This window comes from Papaver somniferum, chromosome 7 (genome assembly GCF_003573695.1).
Source record: "Papaver somniferum cultivar HN1 chromosome 7, ASM357369v1, whole genome shotgun sequence".
In the NCBI taxonomy this organism is placed as follows: domain Eukaryota; kingdom Viridiplantae; phylum Streptophyta; class Magnoliopsida; order Ranunculales; family Papaveraceae; genus Papaver; species Papaver somniferum.
The window spans coordinates 197,527,075-197,536,769 of record NC_039364.1 but is presented as its reverse complement, the minus strand read 5'-3'; the positions used below and the strand labels follow the sequence as shown (position 1 = coordinate 197,536,769).

Sequence of the window (9,695 nt, the reverse complement as noted above, 5' to 3'; positions counted from 1 at the left end):
AATAATTTATCTCTCAAACTACACCATGGATGCTCGCAAACTTCATACCATTGAAAAGCATTTTAAAACACCTACTTAACGAATATAAACATGCCTATCAAATTATAAATATTTCTTATAATCAATTAAAATGATAATTTTATAAATATCTCCTTGTTTATTAATATAGGTTAAATTTTTTTTTTTGCTCGATAAAAAAAGATTTATTAGAATAAAGAGCGTATACTAAGAAAAGAACCCAGTAGCAAAACTCAACCAAAAACAGACTCATGACTGACAAAGACATCCAGAAAAAGACCCCTAATTACCAAGGCAACAATAAAAGCCAAGGCCCCAATATAAAGAAAAAGGCAAACTAGAGAGGTCAAAGAAAAATTCCTTCCATTTAGGAATGACATCCGCAACATTAATATAGGTTACTTAATAGTGGGACAAAATGTAAATGTAAATAGGTCACTTAATAGTGGGCCGAAGGGAGTAATTTATTAACTGCTTTAAATTTTTCACGACACATTTCTCAACTCGGCTATATTTCTTCATTTCTTATCCCACTGTTAAGTTATCTGCTTTATCGGCAATACTATATACGTAGTAGTACATTTAGCTCGAAAGGAAAAATGCAAGAGACTGACAGTTACCTGCACCTCGACATTTTCGTCGAAAATGCTACTTATACACCAAAAACACCAAAATTATACACCAAAACTATACCTCTCTTACATGTCAAAGTTTGGTTGGTCTATTCTTTAAAAGGATCCCCTATTTTTCCTGGTGGGGTTGGGTGGGGAAGTAATGAGCGGTGGATATCGCTGCCACATAGGGGTGTATCTATCCGGTGTATGAAACCGGTAGATATGTAGTAGCGACATCTCGAAAATGCAAGAGACTGACATCTAGCTCGAAAGCCGAAAATGCTAGAAATCTACTGACATCTAGCATTTTCGAGATTTTCTTGTTCCAAGATTGGAACTGCCCCTGTATCCCAGCTGTAACAAGGCTAAAGAGTAGAGGCTAGAGAAATAGTAGAACATGGTGGATGATACTACGTTGACTGGGATAAATCCCGTGGTTATCACCGGGTGGAGATCAAACAGACAAAAGGGAGTGATTCTAGCATCTAGGTTGGTAACGGTGGAGGCGGGTCCCACCATCACACACGGTGATAACCACGGGATACTCTCCCGATGTACAAATCATTGCTGGATTCTGGTAAGGTGCTTCATGCTTGTGGTTGTGGGTGGGGTATAAACGTACTGGAAAGAGAATGTGTTTTTCACCGTAGTCGAGAAGATTTCTGAAATCTACTTATTATTACGAAGGGTATATTAGGTTGGGAGTCGAGGACTAATAATAAAAAAATAGGATAAGCAAACATCTTTTTCATACGGACCAGTAAGCATGGGGTTTTGGGATAGACTGGATAGAAAAGCAAACATCTCATCTCTATTGACCGGGAAGATGAAGGTTGAAGTGTTGTTATAAAAAAGTATGAGGTTTATGTCCATGATAACTAGGGCTATCAGACGGACGACGTTAAACGGGGGCCATCATCCGAAGGTCGGGAAGCTACAAATGGAGTTTTTGCTTGGACGGCTATGAAGGACTCACGGTTTCAAAATTAATACCGATTTGTGATATATACGGACGTCACTGTGAGATGTTTACCATAGAATACACTCCTGCCAATTATATGATACTGTTGGACAATCTTCCTCAAGCGCAGGTTAAATTTATAAACAGGGAATACAATGCTGCAGCGGACTCAGTGGCTAAAGAAGCAAAAATCAAAAGATTTCATCATATGTCATCACACTTGTGTCAACGAGTGCGAAAAGAGAATATTATTATTTCTAATACTTTTGATGAAAATGAAATTGTATATCTTCTTTATTATATTGTTTAAGTTAATATATTAACCTTTTCCATAAAAAAAAATTATATGATAATAATACGAACACTTTAAAACCTATCCAGTTTTACCACTTGCTACGTCTTGCTTTCTTTTCATCGCATTAGAAATATGCCTCCCAATCATGATTATCTCAACCTTAACAGTAAAGGTTCGACAGCTCAAACGAAACGTAGGGCGAGAGAGAGACGTGGAAAAACCGTTGAGAGTGATGGACATAGATATGAAAAAACGATGAGAGCATTTAGACATTGCCAACAGCAGTCCCCTTCACGTATTATCAAGGTACTCATCAAATTCCTTTTATTATTAGATTCGAAGTTTAGGATTGGATTATTAAATTTATGTTTCCATCAAATTCCTTTTATTAGATTCGATGTTTAGGTTTCAGGTATTGGATGATTAGATTTGATGTTTATTTTTCCATCAAAACCTGTTACTATGGTTTTTCGTAATAGCCATAAGTCTAATCATCCATGGCCATCCATAATTATCCCTAAAAAACATTTACTCAATCACAGACTGGGTTCTCTGAGACAAAAATAAGACACCAAAAATAAGCATCATTGGTATCCTTGATAACTGCCTTGCGTATTTATTGATTTTCCAGCTAAGAAACTTTCGGTTTGATGTCATTGGACGGCTAAGAAACTTTTGGTTTGATGTTTTAGCGTTCCTGGGTAGGGGCTTTTCCTTATCCTTATCGAGCAGCAACAGCAATTTAGCGAACCATAACATCATCTTCACATCTTCATCTTCTCTTTCTGTTGATTTTGGTTGAACTTGAAGAGATTTGCTGGGTAAGAAGAGATTTTGGTAACAATAATTGATTTTTGTAATGGTTTCAGAAATTGAAACCTAGAGTTTTTTTATCTCATGAAGGTTTTTTTTTTTCCTGATGTAGTTTGCCATGACAAAAAAAGGGTTTTGGGAGAGGAAATATGTGTACCTGAAACCCAAATTGAGGTTCTGCTTTCAGTTTGTGTCTTAATTCAGTTTTGGATTCAGTTTGTGATAACAAGAGGGACAATACTTCGTCATTTGTGTTGGTTAGTACTGTATTAGTTTTGGTATTTGGTTCTTTCGGTTCAATCTGTCCAACGGTTAGGATTCTTTTCTGTTCCTTTTTTCCTCTCCTTATTCTCTGTTCAATTCATAACCAAGTTGGTGCTGATGGGTTTTTTCTCAGTACCTAGCAGATTTTTCAGAGAGGGACAGAAAACTGGCTAGGGTTCACTTTGCAACTTTTGGTTTGGTGAGCAGTATGAATTTGGATTCCAACGGTCTCTTTTACAGCTTCAATTAGGTCATGCATTTTTTTTCCAATAACAAGTTTCAGTAGTTTGCTCTTGAAGGCGACTTCTCTCAATTTTTTTGTCAAGGTGTTTCGGTGATATGGCTGAAATTCTGATCATTTGGTTTCTTTCTCTGCCCGAAGTGAAATGTAGAGAATTATTGGAAGTAGAAGCAAAACCAAGTAAGAATTACTCCGTTGTAGTATTAATTTTGTAGTATTAAGCAATGTAGTCAATATCGGCCGTATCGGCCGATATATCGGGGATATTTCGGATATCGGCCCAAAACGATACGATAAGAAGGATATCGGGGATACGATATTCGTCCGATAATATCGGCCGTATCGGTCGATACGAAATTTTCCTACATTTCCTGATATGAGACGGTATTGGTCGTTTTCTATAAAGTTTAAGGGTAATTTTGGCGAAGAAAGTCTTCCGGGTGGTAGTAGAGGTGCATGTAGCTCTCGAAGCAAGTCTACTAAAATTACTCTTTTGTTTTTTTGATAAAATTGATGTTATCTATTATATCTTATCCGAAAATGTGTGGAGAAATGTTTAATATAAAATTATAGTCTCTAAATTTAGAACCGATATTTCAACTGGTATTAAGACAAAAGAACACAATGACTTCATTATAGCAACATGGTCATAATCAGCAGCTCTCGCAAAACCATCAATAGGGTCTGAATCAACAACATCTGAATCGGAACCACCCATATCACAATGTGCTACGAAATTGTAACGTACATCCACTTTGTCCAAGGACTATGAACACTTACTCCTTTCTATCATAATGTCATGTTCTCAGCCACCAGCTAGGTATTCTCATTGGATTTGGAGCTACCAAAACATGGGGAATTAAAGACCCATTCCCATGTATCCCGCTTCAATGGAGCTTGATGGAGCCTAAAAAAGAGTTTGGTAGGTTCACAACCCCTCTTATAGCAGTTAATGTTACTTTAATTTTTTTATCTCTTGATTTCAATTTCTCAATATTTTGATGTTTTCTAGTGGCGTCGGAAGATTTCGGCCGTACAAGCATTCATAACACATCATCACCGCGGTCAGAAAGTCCAGACACTGAACAACCTAAAGCTGAGGATTGACCGACAACGTAACCACAATCTCCAATATTAGTCCTAACATGGTCGTTGCCGAGCACATATTTCATCCATCCGTCCCAAAAATACGACAAAGTTCGGTAAATTTTGGAATCCATTGGAGAGACACTGCAGACGAAGACGCGGATCCGGACGGGCAACAGAAAACAGAAGAAAGTCAATATCTCTTTTCATGCGGACGGAGTTTCTAGAGTTTGAGCAAAATAAATATTCCTTCTTGCTCCATGAAACGGATGACTGGGCGCGACTATGCCACCTCGGGCTCGCAATTCTTCCTGAATTTTACTGTCGAGATGTTTTAACCTAACGAACAAGCTCAAAACCTAAATATTCCCTCGTGGAGAGATTAGAATTTTCATTTCCTTTCAGAATGGAGGGGCGGACCGTCAAAATCCGAGTTCGTACGAGAATTCTACAACGATTCTAGTAAGGGGCGCTAATTAGGGTTGCAGCATGCTAAAATCTGAAGCAAGTTGTTACCTTCCCGAAGCCAGTCGTCACCTTCCCAGGGAACTGAATCAAGTTGTTATCTTCCTGAAGACAGTCGTCAGCTTCTCAGGGAACTGAAGCAAGTTGATATCTTCCCGAAACCAGTCGTCACCTTCCCAAGGAACTGAAGCAAGTTGTTATCTTCCCAAAGAAAGTCATCATCTTCCCACGGAACTAAAGCAAGTTGTTATCTTCCCAAAGCAAGTCATCATCTTCCCACGGAACTAAAGCAAGCTTCCATCATTCCACTGGCCCGCAATTTTTCCTGAATTTTACTTTTACTGTCGAGCTGTTTTCACCTCCCGAACGAGCTCAAAACCTAAATATTCCCGAGTAGGGAGATAGGAAATTCTTTTCCGTTCAGAATGGAGGGGCGGACCGTCAAATTCCAGTTCGTACGAGAATTCTACAGAGATTCTAGTAAAGGGCGCTAATTAGGGTTTCGGCGTGCCAAACCCTAATTCAGACAAAGTTGTCATCATCCTACGGAACTGAAGCCGGTCATCATCCTTCCACGGAACTGAAGCCAGTCGTCATCCTTCCAAGGAACTCAAGCTAGCTCCACTCCAAGCCGAGCAACGCAAGCAGCTCCATTTCAAGACGACTAATGCTGACGACTCCCATTCCAAGCCAATCAAGTGATAACGACTCCAAGTTCAAGCCGACCAATGTTGACGGCTAATCCCAAGCCGATCCAATGCCAGCGGCTTCCCTTCCCACCAACTCTATGATAACAGATACGCCCCGCGTTCCAAAGCCCAGCCCAGAAGATGCGCAACCATTCCAGATCGAGGCCAACAACTTGCATCTCAACCGGCCTCTACCACTCCGCAACCTAACCTGCAGTACCAAGAGAAAATTCTACGCAAAGCTGCCCAATACGAGAATCACGAACTCTCCTTACCTCTCGAAAAAGGTTAGCCGGGTCTTCTTCACCATTTCCTTCAACGATTTGTCATTTCGATTTTGTCTTTGCCTGTCACCATCTTATGCTTACCTCGCAACAATGCTCCTGTTCCGAGCTAAGCAGGGGACTTAATGTTGATGGTGGTTTTTAGCTTAGGGTTAAAATCGTAAAACCGCACATCCGACATGACGTTAGTATGACCATTCACGCATTTATTGAATCAATCAGCATGCCTACGAAAGAGTTACCAAGGTACCTTTTTTTATATACATGTGTCATGTTCCACGACAGAACCCTTAGCATTGACCGACATCATCTATGCCAAACCCTAATTCTCATGCTACTGTGCCAATGACAAACCATGCCAGCCACATTTCCGCGCCAAGGCATGCCAACCATGCCAGTCGCACCACCGTGCCAATGAAAAACGATGCCAGCCACATCTCTGCGCCAAGGCATGCCAACCATGCCAGCCGCACCACCGTGCAAATGACAAACCATGCCAGCCACGTCTCCGCGCCAAGGCATGCCAACCACGTCTCCGCGCTAAGGCACGTCTCCCATGCCAGCCGCACCACCGTGCCAATAGAAAACCATGTCAGCCACGTCTCCGCGCCAAGGCATGCAAACCATGCCAGCCGCACCACCGTGCCAATTACAAACCATGCCAGCCACATCTCCGCGCCAAGGCATGCCAACCATGCCAGCCGCACCACATGTGCCAATGGCATGCCGTGCCAGACACATCTCCGCGCCAAGGCATGCCAACCATGCCAGCCGCACCACATGTGCCAATGGCATGCCGTGCCAGCCACATCTTCGCGCCAAGGCATGCCAACTATGCCAGACGCACCACATGTGCCAACGGCATGCCGTAACAGCCACATCTCCGCGCTAAGGCATGCCAACCATGCCAGCCGCACCACATGTGCCAATGGCATGTCGTGCCAGCCACATCTCCGCGCCAAGGCATGCCAACCATGCCAGCCGCACCACCGTGCCAATGGCAAGCCATGCCAGCCACGTTTCCATGCCAAAGCCATGCCGGCCCTGCTACATGCCGCTGGCTTCCAAAACGAAGGGTTGCAACAATCAACGACCACCCTTCCATCTGAGATGCAAATCTTACCCCTCCAAGGTCGTCGGCTAACGCGTGGTAACCTTTGGCCCAAATTTTGGCCGCGCCCAAACTATGCCAAAACCCTAGTTTTTGTCCGTGCCTAAACTATACCAAAATCCTAGCTTGACCACGCCTAAACCATGCCGGCCCTTCCTCCATGGCTGCCAAAATGAAGGGTTGCAACAATCAACGACCACCGTTCCATCTGAGATGCAAATCTTAGCCGTCCAAGGTCGCCAGCTAATGCGTGGTAACCTTTGGCCCAAATTTTGGTCGCGCCCAAACTATGCCAAAATCCTAGCTTGGCCACGCCTAAACCATGCCGGCCTTTCCTCCACGAAGGGTTGCAACAATCAACGACCACCCTTCCATCTGAGATGAAAATCTTAACCGTCCAAAGTCGCCAGCTAACGCATGGTAACCTTTGGCCCAAATTTTGGTCGTGCCCAAACTATGTTAAAACCCTAGTGTTTGGCCGCGCCTAAACTATGCCAAAATCCTAGCTTGGCCACGCCTAAACCATGCCGGCCTTTCCTCCACGAAGGGTTGCAACAATCAACGGCCACCTTTCTATCTGAGATGCAAATCTTAACCATCCAAAGTCGCCAGCTAACGCGTGGTAACTTTTGGCCCAAATTTTGGCCGCGCCCAAACTATGCCAAAACCCTAGTTTTTGGCCGCGCCTAAACTATGCCAAAATCCTAGCTTGGCCACGCATAAACCATGCCGTCCTTTCCTCCACAGCTGCGAAAACGAAGGGTTGCAACAATCAACGACCACCCTTCCATCTGAGATGCAAATCTTAGCCGTCCAAGGTCGCCAGCTAACGTGTGGTAGCCTTTGGCCTCAATTTTAGCCGCGCCCAAACTATGCCAAAACCCTAGTTTTTGGCCGCGCCTAAACTATGCCAAAATCCTAGCTTGGTCGCGCCTAAACTATGCCAAAATCCTAGCTTGGCCACGCCTAAACCATGCCATCCGCACCACATGTGCCAATGGCATTCCGTGCAACCTTTCCACGCCAAGGTATGCCAACCATGTCGCATGTGCGAATGGCATGCCACGCCACATCTCCGCCCAAAGCATACCAACCATGCCAGCGCTCCACATGTACCAAAGGCATGTTGTGCCAACCACATCTCCGCGCCAAGGCATGCCAACCATGCCAGCTGCACCGCTGTGCCAAAACCATACCAGCCTTTCCTCCACGCCATTGGCTGCCAAAACGAAGGGTTGCGACAATCAACGGCCACCCTTCGGTTTAAAATGCAGATCTTAGCCGTCCATGGTCACCAGCTAACGCATAACAACCTTTGACCCAACGCCAAGCCCTAATTTTGGCCGCGCCCGAACTATGCCAAAACCCTAGTTCTTGGCCGCGCCTAAACTATGCCAAAATCCAAGCTTGGCCACGCCTAACCATGTCAAATCCATGCCGACCATGCTTTCATGCCACTGGCTACCAAACGAAGGGTTGCGATAATCAAAGGCTACCCTTCCTCTCAAGATACAAATCTCGACCGTTGAGAGTCACCACCGAGCTGGCAAGTCTCCCAATCTCAACTTGCCAAACAGCAGCAACCTGCTACATTTTTTCCACGAAAACACCCGAGACATCAACACATGTCGCAAACTGTGGGATTCTCATTAGGGTATTGTTTTGGCGGTTTACAGCGTGCGGCGTACACTACGCCCGTCACTTCGACTTACATAAATAGGTCTTACCTATTTCCACCAAACAACAAGTTTTGGTTAGGAACATACAACACTCAGAAATCACTTGCTAGCTTTCCCATCTGTTAGCTTTCACTTTCTGATACAAGTCAAACAACCACTCTTCTAGAATCAACTATTCTGATCTCGACACTCTCTTCGCTTCCCTCCCCAAAACCAACCCTTGTCCTTCACTTTGTGACCGAAGCAAGTCAGTAACGTCCATTTCTTGGTTTAGGACGGATTTGTACAGATTGATCTCCCGAATCTAAAGTACTCCCTTGCAGTACATTTTTTAGGGTTTAGACTCGTTTCTCATCCTCACACCCGAAATTACCGAAATCAGCAGAAACTGTTTTGACCCTCAAACAACATGATCCACTAAGACCAGTTGTTGTTCTAAGCATGGATTCTCTAAAACCAAAACCAGCACAAGATGATAAGTGGTGTGATGTTGGAAAACTACATATAAATATTTATATCAACCATCAAGATGCTCAAAACTATGCAAGGAAGTTCTTGAATCTACAAAAAGAGGTGATTGTCACTCCTTTCAACGAGAAGAATTTTTTTTTCACTTCAGGTTTCATCATGCTGCAGAAATTCTAGCTGTTAATTAGTGTTAGAGCATTACTCGGTCGAACTCGCAAGCGTTGCTATCTCAAGCTTGTTTGTCAAGTTTAGTTTCCAAAACTATAAGTCTTGATTTCTAGTCTACTTATAGCTAAGTCTCAGATTAGGATAGTAAGTGTAGTTGAGTTTTAGACTCCATGGCATTCATCGAATGAAGACGAAGAACTACTCAAGGGAACTTGTGTAACTTCATCAACAAAAGGTATGTGGAGACTTGAACTTATCTATCACTCAAAAGTCTATCTACTCTATCTCATATTTGATACAAAAGTCGTATTGATATATAGACTTCAATTATACACATTTGATATTTCGAGCCGAGTTTAACTCGCTTATTTATTTCTCGAAATATGTGTTGGTAAACTTTCCCTTTAACCAAGTTCATCTTTAACTCTTGACGAAAGTCAAAAGATGATCATATGAAAATTGCATGGTATGTAAACCTGGAATGTTTCATATTGATTATTTCAATAACTTGAAAATCGCTTTGATGCTAATAGTTTCTG

The 9,695-nt window shown here is 42.9% G+C and overlaps 1 long non-coding RNA gene across 4 annotated transcripts; it reads left to right on the top strand.

Annotated features, from left to right (window-relative positions):
• Positions 1-2,014: 2,014 nt before the first annotated feature.
• On the top strand, positions 2,015-4,484 carry LOC113293264. Of its 4 annotated transcripts, none has more exons than XR_003332168.1 (4): positions 2,223-2,709; positions 2,814-3,386; positions 4,016-4,128; positions 4,231-4,484. It is a non-coding gene; the product is annotated as an uncharacterized LOC113293264 (long non-coding RNA). The 4 variants fall into 4 exon arrangements; XR_003332167.1 differs by having other exon boundaries at positions 4,219-4,484; XR_003332165.1 differs by lacking the exons at positions 4,016-4,128; positions 4,231-4,484 and adding an exon at positions 2,015-2,194 and having other exon boundaries at positions 2,581-2,709; positions 2,814-3,541.
• The last annotated feature ends 5,211 nt before the right edge of the window (positions 4,485-9,695 follow it).